Source organism: Schistocerca serialis, chromosome 3, assembly GCF_023864345.2.
Source record: "Schistocerca serialis cubense isolate TAMUIC-IGC-003099 chromosome 3, iqSchSeri2.2, whole genome shotgun sequence".
Classification (NCBI taxonomy): domain Eukaryota; kingdom Metazoa; phylum Arthropoda; class Insecta; order Orthoptera; family Acrididae; genus Schistocerca; species Schistocerca serialis.
Window position 1 is genome coordinate 351,171,060 of NC_064640.1, and position 26,906 is coordinate 351,197,965.

Genomic DNA, 26,906 nt, shown 5'->3' on the forward strand with positions numbered 1-26,906 from the left:
TGCCAGCAATATTGAGGATTACAATTACTGAACTATAATGAAAAAACGGAAATTAGTTACAAATTACGGCGTTCACTCACTTTAGTCAACATGAAAATCACTACACATATTCTGATTTTGGTTACAACATGTTCTACATGCCTGCCATCATTGACGATGATGTGGATCAGATGAAAAGCGAAATTCTACATGACCTGCTGAAGTTTCGGAACATCGATGCTGTCGATGACCTCGTGAGTGGCTATTTTCGAAAATAGTTCAAATGGCTCTGAGCACTATGGGACTTAACTTCTGAGGTTATCAGTCCCCTAGAACCTAGAACTACTTAAACCTAACTAACCTAAGGACATCACACACATCCATGCCCGAGGCAGGATTCGAACCGGCGACTGTAGCGGTCGCGCGGCTCCGAACTGTAGCGCCTAGAACCGCTCGGATACCACGGCCGGCGGCTATTCTCAGCTCAGCAATAGTTTTTGGATTATTGCTATACACCTTGTCTTTGATACAGCTCCACAAAAAGGAGTCACACGTGTTCAGACCTGGAGAATATGACGGCCAATCGAGGCCCATGCCAGTGACCTCTGGGGATCCCAGAGCCAGAATGTGGACCCCAAAATGCTCCTCCAGGACATCAAACACTGTCCTGCTTCGATGGAGTCGAGCTCTGTCTTGCATGAACCACATCTTGTCGGAATCAGTGTCATTTTGGATAACGGGGATGAAATAATCTTCCAAAACCTTCACGTATCGTTCAGTAGTCACCGTGCTATCGAGGAACATCGCACCTATTATTCCCTGACTGGACACTGCACACCACACAGTCACCCGTCTAGGGTGAAGATACTTCTCGATCGCGAAATACAGATTCTCAGTCGTCCAAATGCGCCAATTTTGCTTATCGACCAACCCATCCAAATGAAAGAGGGCTTCGACGCTAAACCAAATCATGCATGAGCATACTAATTCCCGTCATGCCCCGTGACCTACCGTGCCGTGGTTTATGGGCTCCTGACGAGGTATCAGCGTCCTTACTAAAATAATTAGCAATTAACGTGGTTAAAACGTCTGAAATATTAAAAAGAGATAAAAGGCAATTTTATTTAAAATTGTACTCTTTCTCTCCGAATCTCACTTAGGTTCACCTGGACAATCACACTATCATCCTTTAAAGCACTGTAAATTTATAAGTATGTTCTAAAATTTCCTATTAAAACACATATAATAAGAGAACGCTAAAACGACTACGCTGAGGTATATGGTTCGCAAATCACTTACAAAAAAACATGTATGAGCTAATACCCTGCTAAAAATATATTACGAAGTTCTCATTTGTACTTTAGGGAGGATGTAGGACATTTCACGGGATCTTAAAAGTCGTACCACATTCATCTCATTGTCAGGGCAACAGAGAGTATATTTGCAATTAAATTAGCCGCTGCCCTCTTATCAGAAAATAATATATTTAACTAAAGTTTGATGCTCTGTGACCTGCACGCGACAATCACCATACACTGGAGGGTCCTCTCGCTGAAACAAGAAGCTATGCGTTCTTGAGCTGTGTCCTATGCGAAGTCGACTGAGAAGGAAGCCCTTGCAGCTGGAAGGTCGTTCACCAAGGCCGCCTTCCTTACTTTTCGAGCCGTAGCTTATTCTCTAGCCAGTTTTATTCCCAACTATGCATAACTCTGTCCTAAGCAACGAGGTGCTAGATTTTAGAGTGACGCAACACTGGTCCATTTTATTACAGGCCTTCTAAGTTGCTACATCTGCTAATCGATTCCCATGCATTCCTATGTGCCCTGATACCCTGCAGAAGCATACACCCTTCCCTTAACACATCTCCTCTGCTCCAATTCATCAAAATCGTATGTCTTTTTGCATCGTATGCAGTTAATTAGTTAGGTAAATGAATTTTGCTGACATGGTCAGAGAAAACGGCACATCAGCCAAGGGAGACCTCTACTTAGAACCACCTGTGAATGCAGCTACATATTTGCGGCCCTGATATACAATGAGGTAACAAAAGTCATGGGATAGTGATATGCACATATACAGATGCCGGTAGTACCGTCTACACAAGGTATAAAAGGGCAGTAATTTGGTGGAGCTGTCATTTGTACTCAGGTGATTCATGCAGAAAGATTTCAGACGTGCTTATGGGCGCACGACGGGAATTATCAACTTTTAACACAGAATTGTAGTTCGAACTAGATGATGAGATACTCCCTTTCGGAAACTGATAGGGAATTCATTATTCCGAGATACCAAATTTCATGCGTTATCTCTCAACACGAACACGCAGCTGCCGGCGGCCTCACGTAACGATCGAGTGCAGCGGCGTTTGCGTAGACTTGGCAGTGTTATCAGACATGAAACACTGCATGAAATAATCGCAGAAATCAGTGTGGCACTTACAACGAACGTATACGTCAGAAAAGCGTTCTATGGCAGCAGACGATTGTCGGGAGTGCCTTCGCTAACAGCAGGACGTCGCCTGCATCGTCTCTCCTGGGCTGGTGACTATATCGGTTGGACCTTACACGACTGAAAAACCGTGGCCTGGCCACATGAGCTCCAATTTCAGTTGGTAAGAGCAGATGGTAGGGTTAAAGTATGGCGCAGACTCCACGAAGCCATGGACCCAAGTTGTCAACAAGGCACTGTGCAATCTGGTGGTAGCTCCATAATGGTGTGGGTTGTGTTTACACGGAACGGATTGGGTCCTCTGACCCAACTGAACCGATATTTGACTGGAAATGGTTATGTGTGGCTACTGAGAGACCATTAGCAGCCATTCATAGACTTCATGTTCCCAAACGACGATGGTATTTCTGTGGATGACAATGCACAATGTCACAGGGTCACAATTGTTCACGGTTGGATTTTAACAACGTTCTGGACAATTCGGGCGAATGATTTGACCACCAAGGTCGCCTGATACGAATCCTATCGAACATTTATGGGACATAATCGAAAGGTCAGTTCGTGCACAAAATCTTGCAACGGCAACACTTTCGCAATTATGGACAGCTGTAGAAGCAGCATTGGCTTCATATTTCTGCAAGGACTTCCAATAACTTTTTGAGTCCATAACACGTCCAGTTGCTGCCCTGCGCCGCGAGAAGGAGCTCCGACTCGGTATTAGGAGGTATCGGCAGTGGTATCAGCCATAACAAAACGCTCAGTCAAAGACTGGATGATGTCTTTTGCTATTGTTTGGGGACAGCCCTGCTTCACCACCGCTGCTTCAAGTGACAGACGACATTTACTGGAAGTTCTTCTGATGGTCTTCCACGCTTTTTTAGAACATGTAGACCATCGATAGAGTCCAGGAACACTTGCCACGACCTTTTCTTGCTCTTCTTGATTATGCGTCGAGATTTGGCCCTCGCTAACCGAATGGCCCCGAGGTTTTCCGCTGTTAGTCGGAAGTAAAAAGTCACAGAGCCACACATCTAATCCGAACAGCTGAGCTGCAGTGATCATCAACGAACAGGCTGGTTGGCAGCGAGATCACATTACGACTCTTCGTCCCATATGGGTTTCGGCTGCAGTTGCTTAAGCCGTGATCTCCGTTCCCTGTGACATGCAACGTTCCCCCGGCGCCCTGCACGATGGTCGCTTAAACGAGTCCAATATTTATGGTTACTGGGGATGAAATAATTTTAGAATGCAATGAAATAAGTGCATTTTAATTGAATAACAGAGCTAATTACCTTAAATATTTGAAACAAATAGCTGTATGCAACAATATATATTGGCATAACTTTATAATGAAATTAAATGAATGCATTTTTGATTGAATAATCGTCAACACAGTCACTACATCGAGTATATTACACGAGAGTTCGGTAGTAGAATAACTGCGTGATTATTTATCTGCCTACGAATGATTCTAGCAATATCTTAAGAAAGAATTATTTAGCAGCGTTGTGAACTGCAAATGAAACATGATGCCACGTTCAGTCTACATGAATTGAGCTTTTTCTCCAGAAATAATTACTTACACAGCTTTCTTGACAACAGCGTAAATCTTGATAATGTGTCTTCTTGAGCACAGTATGATGTTACAACTTTTCTTTGACAGTAAATACCATTTCGCAATCGCGGGCAATGAGAAACATTTTTGCATATCCTAGTAGCAACTCATTACAATTAGTGACGGAGATTTCAGAATGAAAATGGTTTTAAGTGTTCACAGTAAGGCACAAAACAGTTTACCCGCATAAGGAAACTTTGTTTCTGTGGGAATATCACTGGAAGTTGTTCCTTTTTTTTCATTTTCATTGAGCGAAAAATTCGAAGCTTGTGCTATCATGCTGCAGAGAAGTTACTAGTTGTTATTGCTGGATACAGTCGCTTGATGTTCAAAACTGTTGCTCTAGTCGGATTAAGCAACATAGTTCTGAATCATTGCCAGTTTCTGTCATCCAACAACTTAACTAACCGTCATTGCGCACTGCCGGAATGAAAATGCAACGTCATCAAGGACTTGATCTTTTCTATTGACAAGCGGTATGACAGGTAGTTTATCATTGTAGGAATATATTCAGGCCAAATGAAACACACATGTCACAGCAAAAAGTGCCGTAACAGTCGCATCAATACACAGTGCACCTCCCCTCTAGCGGCAAAGGAGGCGTGTGTTCTCGCATGAAAACTATCGTATGGGCGCTGAATGACATATTGCGATAGAGTCTCCAAAGCACCTTTCACCCTTTGGTGCAATTCGTAAATGGTTCTTGTAGAGTCTGGAGAAGGCGTAAGTTCCTGCTTCGCCATGTCCCACATGTGTTCAGTTGGTGAGAGATCTGGTGATCCTGCTGGCTAGGTCAGATGTAGACCATGAAGAGCACGTTCCGTCACAGCAGCCGTATGTGAACGAGCATCCAAACCAAAGGATCCCGACAACACTGGGAACAGTGCTGCAAATTGCTAGTTCTGCTTGCACCCACGCGTGAGGCCAGCAGCCTTAATCAGTTCCGCCAGCCGCCTGTATGAACTGAGGATGGCCTCAGAACCCACGTGAAAGGCTTCGCTGGTGCCGATGTTAACCACAAATTGCAGACTGCTGCACCCTGCAGGCTGGATAGCAGCAGGCAAGGCCGCCTCCGCGCCTCGGATGAGGCCCATCGGCAGACATACCGAGTGCACGTTGGCTTTCCTTCCACCACTGAACGCTGTCTGCCAAAGGGGCTCCATGACGCACCTAATGTTGGAATTCCCGATAGCTAGTAACCCCCCTCCCCCTTCCCATTTGCCTGATCGGACCGTACTGAAGAAGCGGCCATCTTTCCACTGACCGCCTGAATGGACGAGACCAGACGACCAGTCTCCACATTGGCCCTCCGCCTCAAGCGACACGGATGCCTTTCCACTCGTCACTCACACTGTTGTGAGAGCGGATCCACTGTGTCGGGTACACTAGGAGATGCCTCGACAGCAGGGCCAGTGGGCAAAACAAGCAACATATGAGTGTCACACGCGACGCACCAGATTCTCCACCACCGCTACACCCCTAGGCTGCAGCCTGAAAGTTACTGACACACATCACATTCAGCTATTCGCGAACTGCGGCGAGCTCCTCCTGCGTCAGCACACAGCATGCACACACCTTACCCATTCTAGCAAGACTAACTGAAGAAGAAAACTACAAAACCAGATAGAATTCTAAATATACAACTTGGTATACTGAGCGAGGTGACGCAGTTGATAGCACACTGCACTCGCATTCGTCAGATGACGGTTTAAACCCACCTCCGGCCATTTTGATTTAGGTTTTCCGTGATTTCCCTAAATCGCTTCAGGCAAATGATTTAATGGTTCCTTTGAAAAAACAGGCCTACTTCATTCCCCATCCTTGCCTAGTATGATGGGACCGATGACCTCACTGTTTGGTCCTCTCCCCCGACGTCAGCCAACCAACCAACCAAGCAGCCAACTAACAACTTGATACTCTCCTGAAGTCTCACAAACGAATGTTGATGCCTCAATGACCTATCTAGCTGGCCGTTCAGAAGAAATGAAAACTGCGCTACAGACTGCCCGAATTTACATTTACAAAATGCGAGCTTACACATCTTAAACAGAAATGGGCACAAGATTTTAGAAATACACTGCGAGGAAAAGACAGGAAGAGGTAAACAATTAACTTGCCGCTCTGTGGGTGTGTATCAGCCGAGAGCTGGAGCCTTATTGGCTGACTTACTAAACGAACGGAAGCTTGTCTTCAAAAAAGATGAACAACTACTGCGCTACAGACTGAAAGAATTTACACTCACAGAAACGCGAGGTTAAACCTCTAAAACAGAAACACAAGCGTGAAATTTACTAAATATACTAGGCGGAAAACAGAGGAAAAGATAAACACTTAACATGCCTTAGTCTGAAGAGGAATTTGGAGACATCACCATTCATTCAGTGCCAGGTCATGAAATGGCACTGTTGGAGGCTGAGAACACAGCGTGCTTTCAGATAAGGAATAAACATACAAGAATACCGTGTGAGCCGTTCCGTTAGCAGAGTATGTCACTAAGGCTGAGGAGAACTCATTGTCCCGTCCGCACAGAAGCCTTTCACTGGGAAGCATCTTCCTGAGGCGTGATATGGACTGAATTGTATGCCTGTCACTCTCTACTATATCTTAGCTTATCGATCACGTAACTACTTCCGTTTAAAATCTGGTTGGTCTTTCCCATACATCATAAAACTCACTGGTGTTGCAAAGTATTATCTCAGTATTCTAGGCAATAATAGACTATATCCCTGGCAAACTCTTCAGGCAGCCGAAATTGCCGTAAGTTTTTATTACCATCTATCGTTCGGTGAAAACAGAAGGACGAACACTTTATCTCTTTGACCATAAGGTTCGAGAAAAGTAAACTGCGTCAATCCAAAAGTAATCTGTTAATATTTGAATGAATTTCTAGATGAAAGATAAAAATCACAAATCGTGGCTCTTTAGAGATACCAAAACCTCTCAGGAGAATGCAGCACTTGTCATAAGCGTTGGTAGCTTCAAACAGAATCAGCACCTACCGGAAATGGCGCTCAAAAACAGTTAACCTTCCAGTTATCAGCACAGCACTGGCATGATGCGAATTCTCAACATTCGGCATTAAGGTGATAAACTCTAAACAAAACGTTTAACATATTCGTTACACTCAAAAGTAATATGCATTAACAGTACTGTTGTAATAGAAAAAGTACTATTGTAATACAAAACGCGACATTTTCAGAAGAAAAGTAAATTCGATTTGCATCGATGTGATTTTTCAGCTTGCATCTTCTCTACAAGTTGGTAATCCTGGGGGTAGTGTTATTGCTCAAAGGTATACGCATAATATCATTTACTTTCGATCGATTCCTGTGCTTGTTTTTAATTGCCAGCAAAGAACAAAATCCTTTTTCACATAAATAAGTCGTGGAGAAAAGCTTAAGATAGGGCAAGGAAACTTTTAGAGTTTTAGTGTATGAAACTGCTTTACACCTAAGCTATTCAAGAGAACCAGATTCAAATGCGTCCTTACATGTTCTATCATTTCGGAATTGAATGAGCTTTTCGTGAGTTTTTTTCTGAAACTTCTCCACCATTAGTGCTAAAAGAGTTGCGAATCAGTTTCTGGTCAACTTTAGCTTCTGTTTTGTTATATTCTGGTAAGCAATGTCTGAATTCGTCGGCCAGCATTTGCAGATGGCTCTTGATGTTTCCTTGTATGTTTGCCTTAATCATTATGGTTTTAATGTAACGAAAGCAGACTAACTGTTTTCGCAAATTTTACCCATGTGTAACTGAAGTTCCCAAACAAAGGCATGAAATTAATATTCAAAGATAAATATATTGGCAACACCTTATAAATGTCTGTTCCAGGAACCTTGCAACTGCAAGTAAAACTTACTCACGTGTGTGAAAATATCCACAAGATAAGCCAATTGCATTTGTGATGTCAGATCAGAAAACTGCTCTAGTAAATCTTTCATTTCTTTCTTACCTAGGAACAACTCGGCCTCTCGTCTGAGTTCGTATTATCGTTTCATGTATGTTACATTTCGACAGCCAACGAACTTCTGCGTGAAAGCGAAGGTCTCATGGTCGGAGTCCATATCAGTGCACTGTGTTTTGAAAAGGTTTGTACTTAAGGCTCTGTTTTTGATAACATTTAGCACATTTATGGCCAGGTGCATTGTGTTATTAAGCCATGCAGGAAGAGTCTAGGTAGCTAATACCTGACGATGTACGATACAGTGCGTTGTTACTACCGAAAGATACTCCTATTTTATTAACGTCGCTAGACGGGAGCGTGATCCTACCATGTTGGAGCGCCATCTGTACAGAAACGGACGACTTTTCCCCAGAATGTTATGGTTTGGAATTATTCTTTTATTATTTTCATGACATCCTTACCTTTTGATGTCGTTTTCAGTCCCCGCGGAATCAATTATTCTTCTTTGATTATGTTGTTGCTGTGTAATAAGCACAGTACGAGTCACTGATAACATTTAGAATTGTCAGTTGATTCATCACAATGCAAAGCAAACCAGGGCGACTTGTTAATCCTTGAAAAATGTTGTTCTTTGATATCAATTGAGATACATTGAACTCGAGCTGGTTTGATCGTGGTTTTTCGACAGCTTTGATCAAACATAGTTTCACGAGAAGTTAGCCCATTGTGTAGGCTTTTATGATTGCGCTATCAATTTCGATATCTGAAACTACCCTACCAATGTTTTCTCCGATGATGTAAATCTTGTAGTACTAGGCCTGAGTTTCATTTTTTCCAGATTATATAAAATTTTGTGGTGTCAACGTTAGACACCACGCTAGAGGTTGCGATAATCGATAGAGGTCCAGCACTTGCATCCTGTCTGGACTCTCTGGTGCTTGCAGCGCCGCCGTATGGAACGGACAGAGACTTGCAGATCGCACCGGCCGAGTCAGCTACAGGTCGTGAGCAAAGTAATATTAGAATAGCCTTCAGCTCGCGAGGTTCGCAGCCTCTAGTTCACGCATGTATTACACACGTAATACCAGAATTGTGTTACTATGCTTTTTGTATAATCCAGTTAATCTTTGTTAATGAATCGTTTGTATTCAAGAAAGATAGTTGTTATTAGTTACGTTCCTGGAGTGCAGTAGCAGGACAAAGTTAAGTAAAAGTTATTTACTAAAGTATTCCAGTACTAATTATTATAGAATGGTCCAGATTCCTACAACCACCCCACTCGTATTAACTTCTATCATCCCACTGCAAATCCCAGGGGTACCGATCAAAAAGCATCCTGCATTTGTGTGAGGTCATGACATGCTGCCATCGACCTTCACACCATTGGCGACGAGGTTGGGATAGAGAAGATGCTTCAGTTAAGAGGGAACTGTTACGGAAACTGTGGAACATTCCTTCTGATTTACATGCATTTTGTCTTTTTGGGGGCTGCAGTGTATTTCTATGTTGGTGTATGTTCCCCCATAGCGGCGCCTCCTTTCCCTTGCCTGGTGTGAATGACTGACTGCATGTACATTTTCCTTTGCTTCCCCATTTATTGTGAAAATGACTTCGCCAAACGACGAACAGACTACGCTAGCAGATCTTGTTCATGAACAGACGCAGCAGAATAATGCCTTACTGTAGGCACTGGGGTCCTTGCTACAACAACAAGTTCTCGCTCAGCCACAGCCGCCGCCTGCTGCTGCTCCGCCTCCGCCGCCACAGCAGCCAGTGCTGCAATTTCGCCCGTTCGACGCCACCGCTGGCTGAATCGTGGAGGGAATACAAGGCTCAACTGCAGCACCACCTCCACGCATTCAACATAACAGGTAAATGTCATCTCCACTATTTCTTATCTGGAGTGGGAGTAACCACCTACAGAGTGTTGTGTAACATATATCCACGAACCTCTCTAGACGAACTAACGTTCGAAGAAGTTATAGCAAAACTGGACAAATACTTCGCAGACACTATCAGTCTGGTCGCACAGAGATTTCAATTTTTCCGAACCTCCTGTAAACAGTTTCAGTCGAAGAGGGAGTGGGTAGCGGAACTGCATGGACTGTCTCGTGACAGCAATTTTTCTTGCTCGTGTGGAATTTACTATGGAGATAGCATGGTTAGAGATGCCATAGCTCAGAGTATTGCGGATTCCAGAATCAGGGAACAAATTTTAAAATTGTCAAATCCCTCCCTGGATCAAGTGATAGACATTCTTGAAAGACAGGACACATTAGATTTTGCGGCGAATCGCCAGCCAGCTACCAAGAGGGACAAATTCCAACAATCAGGAATATATAAACTTGAATGTCAAAGTTGTGATGCAGTATACATAGGCATGACATGCAGGAATTTTGAAACAAGATACAAAGAACATATCAGATGTTGGAAGTATGAAACAAACCATTCCACATTTGCAGAGCATTTAAAACACTACAACCATCATCCTACAAACATGGAACAAGAAATGAAAATAATGAGAATAAGCAACCATGACAAACATCTTATACAAATGCAAGAAAACTTCCACATCCAGAAAGCCATAGCAGAAAACAAACATGTGATAAATGAACAAACACACATCAGCACAGGCTCCTTACTACAATTAATAAAGGAAATGATAACATAAAAGAAAAGTATATAACACCAAAATACACACACACACACACACACACACACACACACACACACACACACACACACACACACACACACATACACAGCTGACCCCCCCCCCAAAAAAAAAAAAAAAAAAAAAAAAAAAAAAAAAAAATTATGCATAACACCAAAATACAGACAGACACACATACACAGCACAAAGGAAAAAATATATATATATATATATATATCACACCAAAACACACACACACATACAAAGGACATAAACAAAAATAAATAATTAAATACAAAAAAATTAAATTAAATTAATATGACACCAAAAACACACACACACAAGCGCATACACAAATGCATACACGAACAACGAACAGACCACAGATACTTCGATAGTTACACTCGTAAGTTTGGCAGTAATATTCGATCTCTGGCAAAAACATTTGACAGTCGGCAACAGAAACCAAAACATTGCATTAAAAAAAAGCGTTCAGTGCATAGTGCTGTGGAATGCAGAAAAAACAGCAAATTGGCGCTCATAGGAAGAAGAACAAGACCAAAAATGCAACAGGAGCGTAATATGTAAGAAACTGTCTACACAACCTGTAAGTACAGTTCAAAACATTACTACTTAATAGGAAATACCAACCACCAGAACTGTTTATAACCTATAGGCACAGTGACAAAAATGTAAATAAAATAGCTAACATATGTACATATTACAGGCCACTGATGATGCCTTGCAGAAAATAAAGGCGAAACGCGTATGGCACTAACATTGTGTTTCATTCAGTTGCTGTCAGACGGTCCATAAGTGAAAATCATCAACATACCGTAGTATTACGCGCAACTGAGGAGGACAGGACCAAAAAATTGAAGATGTCAATACAGCTATGTCAAGCATTCCCTGTCAACGTGTACAACAGGTTCAAGAAAATACATCTGAGACTCCATAAGACGATACAGCATATAAAATTCAACAGAACATGCAAAAAGAACGATTTAATTCCAAGCTACATTAATGTAAAGGTTAAAAACAGTTCTACAGTGGCACAAAAGTCGAAATCATTTGCAGAACGATATTGGTTACTACATGAAATTAAGATGCTCTATTCGAAAAAACAGCACCTAAACATGATGCTCTATGAGACTCATCTAGAATTGGCAAAAAACGTAGGAAACGCCGCAGTTTTCATGGCACTAGTAGAAAAAACTGAGCACAACACATACATAGCAATGAAACATTTACAAAACAAACATAAACACAAGATAATGAAACTAACAGTAAAAAAGACGCAAAAATACATTTACATTTTAAATGTGAAACCACATGAACACCAACACTCATTCCATCCACGCTTAGTTAACCTAACAGAGACAGAACTACACGAAAACGAAAAAATGCTCTTGGAAAAAGGTTTGAAACACTGCACCAATAGCAAGGTGAACAATCAATACATAGAAAATCTCATAGTAGAAACCGAACACATCCTTACACGTGAAGAACAACAAAATAATTGTGAAATAAACATAGGACTGACAAGAGAACTAGTAAAAGAAGAAATAAAAGGCATAATAAAACAAACACAGCAGACACACAATAAGAACAACCAAACAGAAGCAGCTACTATGAAAAGGTTAAAACAAAAGTTAACAAACAACAACGTATTAATAACAAGAGCAGACAAGGGAAATGTAACAGTACTCATGGATAAAGAGCAATACATCACAAAAACCAAGGAATACATAAACACCAACGCAATACAAAAACTGAAGTCAGATCCTACTACACGATTCCAGGCAAATGTGAAACGAACACTGAAAAACATTGAACACACACTCACAGACAAACAAAAATACTACTTGACGCAGAAAAACCCTCAAGCACCAACACTCCGCAGTCAACCAAAAGTACATAAAGACGGAATGCCAATGAGACCTGTTATCAACTTCAAGAAAGCCCCAACATACCGCATAGCCAAACACCTCCAAAAGTTAGTTACAAAACACTATAAAGTAGAAAACAACAGAACACTGATAAACACAGGAAACCTAATAGAAAATATACAGAACATACAGGTACCACACACAGCATCACTGATTTCATTCGATATAGAAAATATGTATACCTCCATCCCTATCACAGAAACAATAGAAATCATAGAACAAAATCTCTCATCCCACAGCAACCTCACCACAGACGCAATAAAAGAAATAACAGATATGCTCAGACTGACAACTGAACAAAACTACTTTCAGTTTGAGGAAGAATATTATCTACAAACTGATGGACTGCCCATGGGATCCCCAATATCAGGAACACTAGCAAACATTTTCATCAGTCACCTTGAAAATCAGATATTTGATAAGATAACCACAAATGAAAGTTTCAAAATCATATATTGGTACAGATACGTGGATGACATTATTTGTTTGATAGACGAGCCAAGTGAAAAAATAGATGAACTCCATTCAGAAATAAACAAAGCTCATAAGAACATAAAATTCACACTTGAAAAAGAAAAAGAAAATCAAATAAATTTTCTTGACATTACAATTAAAAAAGAAAATGGAAAACATACATTTAACATCTTTAGAAAACCAACAGCCACGGACACAATAATACATTCCACATCCAACCACCCCCAAAGCCAGAAATTTGCAGCACTAAGACACATGTTACATAGATTAAACAGAATCCCACTCAGTAAGAGAAACTATGAACAAGAAATGAACACGATCATACAAATAGCTAGGAACAACGGGTATGACACACATGTGGTACACAGGCTCAATCAAAAAATAAAAACACAAATAAAAAACAAACACAACATTTCCACAATACAAAAGAACTCACAAGATGAAAACTTACAAACACACTCAACAAACACACACAATGACAACACCACACAGAAAAGAACCAGATGGTACACCATGACCTACACACATAAACTAACACACAGAGTTGCAAACATCCTAAAGAGACAGGGCTTCAAAATAGCATATAAGCCTGGGCAAACCCTTCAATCACACCTAAGCCAGCCAGCTACCAAGAGGGACAAATTCCAACAATCAGGAATATATAAACTTGAATGTCAAAGTTGTGATGCAGTATACATAGGCATGACATGCAGGAATTTTGAAACAAGATACAAAGAACATATCAGATGTTGGAAGTATGAAACAAACCATTCCACATTTGCAGAGCATTTAAAACACTACAACCATCATCCTACAAACATGGAACAAGAAATGAAAATAATGAGAATAAGCAACCATGACAAACATCTTATACAAATGCAAGAAAACTTCCACATCCAGAAAGCCATAGCAGAAAACAAACATGTGATAAATGAACAAACACACATCAGCACAGGCTCCTTACTACAATTAATAAAGGAAATGATAACATAAAAGAAAAGTATATAACACCAAAATACACACACACACACACACACACACACACACACACACACACACACACACACACACACACACACACACACATACACAGCTGACCCCCCCCCCCCAAAAAAAAAAAAAAAAAAAAAAAAAAAAATTATGCATAACACCAAAATACAGACAGACACACATACACAGCACAAAGGAAAAAATATATATATATATATATATATCACACCAAAACACACACACACATACAAAGGACATAAACAAAAATAAATAATTAAATACAAAAAAATTAAATTAAATTAATATGACACCAAAAACACACACACACAAGCGCATACACAAATGCATACACGAACAACGAACAGACCACAGATCCACAGATACTTCGATAGTTACACTCGTAAGTTTGGCAGTAATATTCGATCTCTGGCAAAAACATTTGACAGTCGGCAACAGAAACCAAAACATTGCATTAAAAAAAAGCGTTCAGTGCATAGTGCTGTGGAATGCAGAAAAAACAGCAAATTGGCGCTCATAGGAAGAAGAACAAGACCAAAAATGCAACAGGAGCGTAATATGTAAGAAACTGTCTACACAACCTGTAAGTACAGTTCAAAACATTACTACTTAATAGGAAATACCAACCACCAGAACTGTTTATAACCTATAGGCACAGTGACAAAAATGTAAATAAAATAGCTAACATATGTACATATTACAGGCCACTGATGATGCCTTGCAGAAAATAAAGGCGAAACGCGTATGGCACTAACATTGTGTTTCATTCAGTTGCTGTCAGACGGTCCATAAGTGAAAATCATCAACATACCGTAGTATTACGCGCAACTGAGGAGGACAGGACCAAAAAATTGAAGATGTCAATACAGCTATGTCAAGCATTCCCTGTCAACGTGTACAACAGGTTCAAGAAAATACATCTGAGACTCCATAAGACGATACAGCATATAAAATTCAACAGAACATGCAAAAAGAACGATTTAATTCCAAGCTACATTAATGTAAAGGTTAAAAACAGTTCTACAGTGGCACAAAAGTCGAAATCATTTGCAGAACGATATTGGTTACTACATGAAATTAAGATGCTCTATTCGAAAAAACAGCACCTAAACATGATGCTCTATGAGACTCATCTAGAATTGGCAAAAAACGTAGGAAACGCCGCAGTTTTCATGGCACTAGTAGAAAAAACTGAGCACAACACATACATAGCAATGAAACATTTACAAAACAAACATAAACACAAGATAATGAAACTAACAGTAAAAAAGACGCAAAAATACATTTACATTTTAAATGTGAAACCACATGAACACCAACACTCATTCCATCCACGCTTAGTTAACCTAACAGAGACAGAACTACACGAAAACGAAAAAATGCTCTTGGAAAAAGGTTTGAAACACTGCACCAATAGCAAGGTGAACAATCAATACATAGAAAATCTCATAGTAGAAACCGAACACATCCTTACACGTGAAGAACAACAAAATAATTGTGAAATAAACATAGGACTGACAAGAGAACTAGTAAAAGAAGAAATAAAAGGCATAATAAAACAAACACAGCAGACACACAATAAGAACAACCAAACAGAAGCAGCTACTATGAAAAGGTTAAAACAAAAGTTAACAAACAACAACGTATTAATAACAAGAGCAGACAAGGGAAATGTAACAGTACTCATGGATAAAGAGCAATACATCACAAAAACCAAGGAATACATAAACACCAACGCAATACAAAAACTGAAGTCAGATCCTACTACACGATTCCAGGCAAATGTGAAACGAACACTGAAAAACATTGAACACACACTCACAGACAAACAAAAATACTACTTGACGCAGAAAAACCCTCAAGCACCAACACTCCGCAGTCAACCAAAAGTACATAAAGACGGAATGCCAATGAGACCTGTTATCAACTTCAAGAAAGCCCCAACATACCGCATAGCCAAACACCTCCAAAAGTTAGTTACAAAACACTATAAAGTAGAAAACAACAGAACACTGATAAACACAGGAAACCTAATAGAAAATATACAGAACATACAGGTACCACACACAGCATCACTGATTTCATTCGATATAGAAAATATGTATACCTCCATCCCTATCACAGAAACAATAGAAATCATAGAACAAAATCTCTCATCCCACAGCAACCTCACCACAGACGCAATAAAAGAAATAACAGATATGCTCAGACTGACAACTGAACAAAACTACTTTCAGTTTGAGGAAGAATATTATCTACAAACTGATGGACTGCCCATGGGATCCCCAATATCAGGAACACTAGCAAACATTTTCATCAGTCACCTTGAAAATCAGATATTTGATAAGATAACCACAAATGAAAGTTTCAAAATCATATATTGGTACAGATACGTGGATGACATTATTTGTTTGATAGACGAGCCAAGTGAAAAAATAGATGAACTCCATTCAGAAATAAACAAAGCTCATAAGAACATAAAATTCACACTTGAAAAAGAAAAAGAAAATCAAATAAATTTTCTTGACATTACAATTAAAAAAGAAAATGGAAAACATACATTTAACATCTTTAGAAAACCAACAGCCACGGACACAATAATACATTCCACATCCAACCACCCCCAAAGCCAGAAATTTGCAGCACTAAGACACATGTTACATAGATTAAACAGAATCCCACTCAGTAAGAGAAACTATGAACAAGAAATGAACACGATCATACAAATAGCTAGGAACAACGGGTATGACACACATGTGGTACACAGGCTCAATCAAAAAATAAAAACACAAATAAAAAACAAACACAACATTTCCACAATACAAAAGAACTCACAAGATGAAAACTTACAAACACACTCAACAAACACACACAATGACAACACCACACAGAAAAGAACCAGATGGTACACCATGACCTACACACATAAACTAACACACAGAGTTGCAAACATCCTAAAGAGACAGGGCTTCAAAATAGCATATAAGCCTGGGCAAACCCTTCAATCACACCTAAGCCAGCCAGCTACCAAGAGGGACAAATTCCAACAATCAGGAATATATAAACTTGAATGTCAAAGTTGTGATGCAGTATACATAGGCATGACATGCAGGAATTTTGAAACAAGATACAAAGAACATATCAGATGTTGGAAGTATGAAACAAACCATTCCACATTTGCAGAGCATTTAAAACACTACAACCATCATCCTACAAACATGGAACAAGAAATGAAAATAATGAGAATAAGCAACCATGACAAACATCTTATACAAATGCAAGAAAACTTCCACATCCAGAAAGCCATAGCAGAAAACAAACATGTGATAAATGAACAAACACACATCAGCACAGGCTCCTTACTACAATTAATAAAGGAAATGATAACATAAAAGAAAAGTATATAACACCAAAATACACACACACACACACACACACACACACACACACACACACACACACACACACACACACATACACAGCTGACCCCCCCCCCCCCCAAAAAAAAAAAAAAAAAAAAAAAAAAAAAAATATGCATAACACCAAAATACAGACAGACACACATACACAGCACAAAGGAAAAAATATATATATATCACACCAAAACACATACACACATACAAAGGACATAAACAAAAATAAATAATTAAATACAAAAAAATTAAATTAAATTAATATGACACCAAAAACACACACACACAAGCGCATACACAAATGCATACACGAACAACGAACAGACCACAGATACTTCGATAGTTACACTCGTAAGTTTGGCAGTAATATTCGATCTCTGGCAAAAACATTTGACAGTCGGCAACAGAAACCAAAACATTGCATTAAAAAAAAGCGTTCAGTGCATAGTGCTGTGGAATGCAGAAAAAACAGCAAATTGGCGCTCATAGGAAGAAGAACAAGACCAAAAATGCAACAGGAGCGTAATATGTAAGAAACTGTCTACACAACCTGTAAGTACAGTTCAAAACATTACTACTTAATAGGAAATACCAACCACCAGAACTGTTTATAACCTATAGGCACAGTGACAAAAATGTAAATAAAATAGCTAACATATGTACATATTACAGGCCACTGATGATGCCTTGCAGAAAATAAAGGCGAAACGCGTATGGCACTAACATTGTGTTTCATTCAGTTGCTGTCAGACGGTCCATAAGTGAAAATCATCAACATACCGTAGTATTACGCGCAACTGAGGAGGACAGGACCAAAAAATTGAAGATGTCAATACAGCTATGTCAAGCATTCCCTGTCAACGTGTACAACAGGTTCAAGAAAATACATCTGAGACTCCATAAGACGATACAGCATATAAAATTCAACAGAACATGCAAAAAGAACGATTTAATTCCAAGCTACATTAATGTAAAGGTTAAAAACAGTTCTACAGTGGCACAAAAGTCGAAATCATTTGCAGAACGATATTGGTTACTACATGAAATTAAGATGCTCTATTCGAAAAAACAGCACCTAAACATGATGCTCTATGAGACTCATCTAGAATTGGCAAAAAACGTAGGAAACGCCGCAGTTTTCATGGCACTAGTAGAAAAAACTGAGCACAACACATACATAGCAATGAAACATTTACAAAACAAACATAAACACAAGATAATGAAACTAACAGTAAAAAAGACGCAAAAATACATTTACATTTTAAATGTGAAACCACATGAACACCAACACTCATTCCATCCACGCTTAGTTAACCTAACAGAGACAGAACTACACGAAAACGAAAAAATGCTCTTGGAAAAAGGTTTGAAACACTGCACCAATAGCAAGGTGAACAATCAATACATAGAAAATCTCATAGTAGAAACCGAACACATCCTTACACGTGAAGAACAACAAAATAATTGTGAAATAAACATAGGACTGACAAGAGAACTAGTAAAAGAAGAAATAAAAGGCATAATAAAACAAACACAGCAGACACACAATAAGAACAACCAAACAGAAGCAGCTACTATGAAAAGGTTAAAACAAAAGTTAACAAACAACAACGTATTAATAACAAGAGCAGACAAGGGAAATGTAACAGTACTCATGGATAAAGAGCAATACATCACAAAAACCAAGGAATACATAAACACCAACGCAATACAAAAACTGAAGTCAGATCCTACTACACGATTCCAGGCAAATGTGAAACGAACACTGAAAAACATTGAACACACACTCACAGACAAACAAAAATACTACTTGACGCAGAAAAACCCTCAAGCACCAACACTCCGCAGTCAACCAAAAGTACATAAAGACGGAATGCCAATGAGACCTGTTATCAACTTCAAGAAAGCCCCAACATACCGCATAGCCAAACACCTCCAAAAGTTAGTTACAAAACACTATAAAGTAGAAAACAACAGAACACTGATAAACACAGGAAACCTAATAGAAAATATACAGAACATACAGGTACCACACACAGCATCACTGATTTCATTCGATATAGAAAATATGTATACCTCCATCCCTATCACAGAAACAATAGAAATCATAGAACAAAATCTCTCATCCCACAGCAACCTCACCACAGACGCAATAAAAGAAATAACAGATATGCTCAGACTGACAACTGAACAAAACTACTTTCAGTTTGAGGAAGAATATTATCTACAAACTGATGGACTGCCCATGGGATCCCCAATATCAGGAACACTAGCAAACATTTTCATCAGTCACCTTGAAAATCAGATATTTGATAAGATAACCACAAATGAAAGTTTCAAAATCATATATTGGTACAGATACGTGGATGACATTATTTGTTTGATAGACGAGCCAAGTGAAAAAATAGATGAACTCCATTCAGAAATAAACAAAGCTCATAAGAACATAAAATTCACACTTGAAAAAGAAAAAGAAAATCAAATAAATTTTCTTGACATTACAATTAAAAAAGAAAATGGAAAACATACATTTAACATCTTTAGAAAACCAACAGCCACGGACACAATAATACATTCCACATCCAACCACCCCCAAAGCCAGAAATTTGCAGCACTAAGACACATGTTACATAGATTAAACAGAATCCCACTCAGTAAGAGAAACTATGAACAAGAAATGAACACGATCATACAAATAGCTAGGAACAACGGGTATGACACACATGTGGTACACAGGCTCAATCAAAAAATAAAAACACAAATAAAAAACAAACACAACATTTCCACAATACAAAAGAACTCACAAGATGAAAACTTACAAACACACTCAACAAACACACACAATGACAACACCACACAGAAAAGAACCAGATGGTACACCATGACCTACACACATAAACTAACACACAGAGTTGCAAACATCCTAAAGAGACAGGGCTTCAAAATAGCATATAAGCCTGGGCAAACCCTTCAATCACACCTAAGCCAGCCAGCTACCAAGAGGGACAAATTCCAACAATCAGGAATATATAAACTTGAATGTCAAAGTTGTGATGCAGTATACATAGGCATGACATGCAGGAATTTTGAAACAAGATACAAAGAACATATCAGATGTTGGAAGTATGAAACAAACCATTCCACATTTGCAGAGCATTTAAAACACTACAACCATCATCCTACAAACATGGAACAAGAAATGAAAATAATGAGAATAAGCAACCATGACAAACATCTTATACAAATGCAAGAAAACTTCCACATCCAGAAAGCCATAGCAGAAAACAAACATGTGATAAATGAACAAACACACATCAGCACAGGCTCCTTACTACAATTAATAAAGGAAATGATAACATAAAAGAAAAGTATATAACACCAAAATACACACACACACACACACACACACACACACACACACACACACACACACACACACACATACACAGCTGACCCCCCCCCCCCCAAAAAAAAAAAAAAAAAAAAAAAAAAAAAAAATATGCATAACACCAAAATACAGACAGACACACATACACAGCACAAAGGAAAAAATATATATATATCACACCAAAACACATACACACATACAAAGGACATAAACAAAAATAAATAATTAAATACAAAAAAATTAAATTAAATTAATATGACACCAAAAACACACACACACAAGCGCATACACAAATGCATACACGAACAACGAACAGACCACAGATACTTCGATAGTTACACTCGTAAGTTTGGCAGTAATATTCGATCTCTGGCAAAAACATTTGACAGTCGGCAACAGAAACCAAAACATTGCATTAAAAAAAAGCGTTCAGTGCATAGTGCTGTGGAATGCAGAAAAAACAGCAAATTGGCGCTCATAGGAAGAAGAACAAGACCAAAAATGCAACAGGAGCGTAATATGTAAGAAACTGTCTACACAACCTGTAAGTACAGTTCAAAACATTACTACTTAATAGGAAATACCAACCACCAGAACTGTTTATAACCTATAGGCACAGTGACAAAAATGTAAATAAAATAGCTAACATATGTACATATTACAGGCCACTGATGATGCCTTGCAGAAAATAAAGGCGAAACGCGTATGGCACTAACATTGTGTTTCATTCAGTTGCTGTCAGACGGTCCATAAGTGAAAATCATCAACATACCGTAGTATTACGCGCAACTGAGGAGGACAGGACCAAAAAATTGAAGATGTCAATACAGCTATGTCAAGCATTCCCTGTCAACGTGTACAACAGGTTCAAGAAAATACAACTGAGACTCCATAAGACGATACAGCATATAAAATTCAACAGAACATGCAAAAAGAACGATTTAATTCCAAGCTACATTAATGTAAAGGTTAAAAACAGTTCTACAGTGGCACAAAAGTCGAAATCATTTGCAGAACGATATTGGTTACTACATGAAATTAAGATGCTCTATTCGAAAAAACAGCACCTAAACATGATGCTCTATGAGACTCATCTAGAATTGGCAAAAAACGTAGGAAACGCCGCAGTTTTCATGGCACTAGTAGAAAAAACTGAGCACAACACATACATAGCAATGAAACATTTACAAAACAAACATAAACACAAGATAATGAAACTAACAGTAAAAAAGACGCAAAAATACATTTACATTTTAAATGTGAAACCACATGAACACCAACACTCATTCCATCCACGCTTAGTTAACCTAACAGAGACAGAACTACACGAAAACGAAAAAATGCTCTTGGAAAAAGGTTTGAAACACTGCACCAATAGCAAGGTGAACAATCAATACATAGAAAATCTCATAGTAGAAACCGAACACATCCTTACACGTGAAGAACAACAAAATAATTGTGAAATAAACATAGGACTGACAAGAGAACTAGTAAAAGAAGAAATAAAAGGCATAATAAAACAAACACAGCAGACACACAATAAGAACAACCAAACAGAAGCAGCTACTATGAAAAGGTTAAAACAAAAGTTAACAAACAACAACGTATTAATAACAAGAGCAGACAAGGGAAATGTAACAGTACTCATGGATAAAGAGCAATACATCACAAAAACCAAGGAATACATAAACACCAACGCAATACAAAAACTGAAGTCAGATCCTACTACACGATTCCAGGCAAATGTGAAACGAACACTGAAAAACATTGAACACACACTCACAGACAAACAAAAATACTACTTGACGCAGAAAAACCCTCAAGCACCAACACTCCGCAGTCAACCAAAAGTACATAAAGACGGAATGCCAATGAGACCTGTTATCAACTTCAAGAAAGCCCCAACATACCGCATAGCCAAACACCTCCAAAAGTTAGTTACAAAACACTATAAAGTAGAAAACAACAGAACACTGATAAACACAGGAAACCTAATAGAAAATATACAGAACATACAGGTACCACACACAGCATCACTGATTTCATTCGATATAGAAAATATGTATACCTCCATCCCTATCACAGAAACAATAGAAATCATAGAACAAAATCTCTCATCCCACAGCAACCTCACCACAGACGCAATAAAAGAAATAACAGATATGCTCAGACTGACAACTGAACAAAACTACTTTCAGTTTGAGGAAGAATATTATCTACAAACTGATGGACTGCCCATGGGATCCCCAATATCAGGAACACTAGCAAACATTTTCATCAGTCACCTTGAAAATCAGATATTTGATAAGATAACCACAAATGAAAGTTTCAAAATCATATATTGGTACAGATACGTGGATGACATTATTTGTTTGATAGACGAGCCAAGTGAAAAAATAGATGAACTCCATTCAGAAATAAACAAAGCTCATAAGAACATAAAATTCACACTTGAAAAAGAAAAAGAAAATCAAATAAATTTTCTTGACATTACAATTAAAAAAGAAAATGGAAAACATACATTTAACATCTTTAGAAAACCAACAGCCACGGACACAATAATACATTCCACATCCAACCACCCCCAAAGCCAGAAATTTGCAGCACTAAGACACATGTTACATAGATTAAACAGAATCCCACTCAGTAAGAGAAACTATGAACAAGAAATGAACACGATCATACAAATAGCTAGGAACAACGGGTATGACACACATGTGGTACACAGGCTCAATCAAAAAATAAAAACACAAATAAAAAACAAACACAACATTTCCACAATACAAAAGAACTCACAAGATGAAAACTTACAAACACACTCAACAAACACACACAATGACAACACCACACAGAAAAGAACCAGATGGTACACCATGACCTACACACATAAACTAACACACAGAGTTGCAAACATCCTAAAGAGACAGGGCTTCAAAATAGCATATAAGCCTGGGCAAACCCTTCAATCACACCTAAGCCAGCCAGCTACCAAGAGGGACAAATTCCAACAATCAGGAATATATAAACTTGAATGTCAAAGTTGTGATGCAGTATACATAGGCATGACATGCAGGAATTTTGAAACAAGATACAAAGAACATATCAGATGTTGGAAGTATGAAACAAACCATTCCACATTTGCAGAGCATTTAAAACACTACAACCATCATCCTACAAACATGGAACAAGAAATGAAAATAATGAGAATAAGCAACCATGACAAACATCTTATACAAATGCAAGAAAACTTCCACATCCAGAAAGCCATAGCAGAAAACAAACATGTGATAAATGAACAAACACACATCAGCACAGGCTCCTTACTACAATTAATAAAGGAAATGATAACATAAAAGAAAAGTATATAACACCAAAATACACACACACACACACACACACACACACACACACACACACACACACACATACACAGCTGACCCCCCCCCCCCAAAAAAAAAAAAAAAAAAAAAAAAAAAAAAATTATGCATAACACCAAAATACAGACAGACACACATACACAGCACAAAGGAAAAAATATATATATATATATATATCACACCAAAACACACACACACATACAAAGGACATAAACAAAAATAAATAATTAAATACAAAAAAATTAAATTAAATTAATATGACACCAAAAACACACACACACAAGCGCATACACAAATGCATACACGAACAACGAACAGACCACAGATACTTCGATAGTTACACTCGTAAGTTTGGCAGTAATATTCGATCTCTGGCAAAAACATTTGACAGTCGGCAACAGAAACCAAAACATTGCATTAAAAAAAAGCGTTCAGTGCATAGTGCTGTGGAATGCAGAAAAAACAGCAAATTGGCGCTCATAGGAAGAAGAACAAGACCAAAAATGCAACAGGAGCGTAATATGTAAGAAACTGTCTACACAACCTGTAAGTACAGTTCAAAACATTACTACTTAATAGGAAATACCAACCACCAGAACTGTTTATAACCTATAGGCACAGTGACAAAAATGTAAATAAAATAGCTAACATATGTACATATTACAGGCCACTGATGATGCCTTGCAGAAAATAAAGGCGAAACGCGTATGGCACTAACATTGTGTTTCATTCAGTTGCTGTCAGACGGTCCATAAGTGAAAATCATCAACATACCGTAGTATTACGCGCAACTGAGGAGGACAGGACCAAAAAATTGAAGATGTCAATACAGCTATGTCAAGCATTCCCTGTCAACGTGTACAACAGGTTCAAGAAAATACATCTGAGACTCCATAAGACGATACAGCATATAAAATTCAACAGAACATGCAAAAAGAACGATTTAATTCCAAGCTACATTAATGTAAAGGTTAAAAACAGTTCTACAGTGGCACAAAAGTCGAAATCATTTGCAGAACGATATTGGTTACTACATGAAATTAAGATGCTCTATTCGAAAAAACAGCACCTAAACATGATGCTCTATGAGACTCATCTAGAATTGGCAAAAAACGTAGGAAACGCCGCAGTTTTCATGGCACTAGTAGAAAAAACTGAGCACAACACATACATAGCAATGAAACATTTACAAAACAAACATAAACACAAGATAATGAAACTAACAGTAAAAAAGACGCAAAAATACATTTACATTTTAAATGTGAAACCACATGAACACCAACACTCATTCCATCCACGCTTAGTTAACCTAACAGAGACAGAACTACACGAAAACGAAAAAATGCTCTTGGAAAAAGGTTTGAAACACTGCACCAATAGCAAGGTGAACAATCAATACATAGAAAATCTCATAGTAGAAACCGAACACATCCTTACACGTGAAGAACAACAAAATAATTGTGAAATAAACATAGGACTGACAAGAGAACTAGTAAAAGAAGAAATAAAAGGCATAATAAAACAAACACAGCAGACACACAATAAGAACAACCAAACAGAAGCAGCTACTATGAAAAGGTTAAAACAAAAGTTAACAAACAACAACGTATTAATAACAAGAGCAGACAAGGGAAATGTAACAGTACTCATGGATAAAGAGCAATACATCACAAAAACCAAGGAATACATAAACACCAACGCAATACAAAAACTGAAGTCAGATCCTACTACACGATTCCAGGCAAATGTGAAACGAACACTGAAAAACATTGAACACACACTCACAGACAAACAAAAATACTACTTGACGCAGAAAAACCCTCAAGCACCAACACTCCGCAGTCAACCAAAAGTACATAAAGACGGAATGCCAATGAGACCTGTTATCAACTTCAAGAAAGCCCCAACATACCGCATAGCCAAACACCTCCAAAAGTTAGTTACAAAACACTATAAAGTAGAAAACAACAGAACACTGATAAACACAGGAAACCTAATAGAAAATATACAGAACATACAGGTACCACACACAGCATCACTGATTTCATTCGATATAGAAAATATGTATACCTCCATCCCTATCACAGAAACAATAGAAATCATAGAACAAAATCTCTCATCCCACAGCAACCTCACCACAGACGCAATAAAAGAAATAACAGATATGCTCAGACTGACAACTGAACAAAACTACTTTCAGTTTGAGGAAGAATATTATCTACAAACTGATGGACTGCCCATGGGATCCCCAATATCAGGAACACTAGCAAACATTTTCATCAGTCACCTTGAAAATCAGATATTTGATAAGATAACCACAAATGAAAGTTTCAAAATCATATATTGGTACAGATACGTGGATGACATTATTTGTTTGATAGACGAGCCAAGTGAAAAAATAGATGAACTCCATTCAGAAATAAACAAAGCTCATAAGAACATAAAATTCACACTTGAAAAAGAAAAAGAAAATCAAATAAATTTTCTTGACATTACAATTAAAAAAGAAAATGGAAAACATACATTTAACATCTTTAGAAAACCAACAGCCACGGACACAATAATACATTCCACATCCAACCACCCCCAAAGCCAGAAATTTGCAGCACTAAGACACATGTTACATAGATTAAACAGAATCCCACTCAGTAAGAGAAACTATGAACAAGAAATGAACACGATCATACAAATAGCTAGG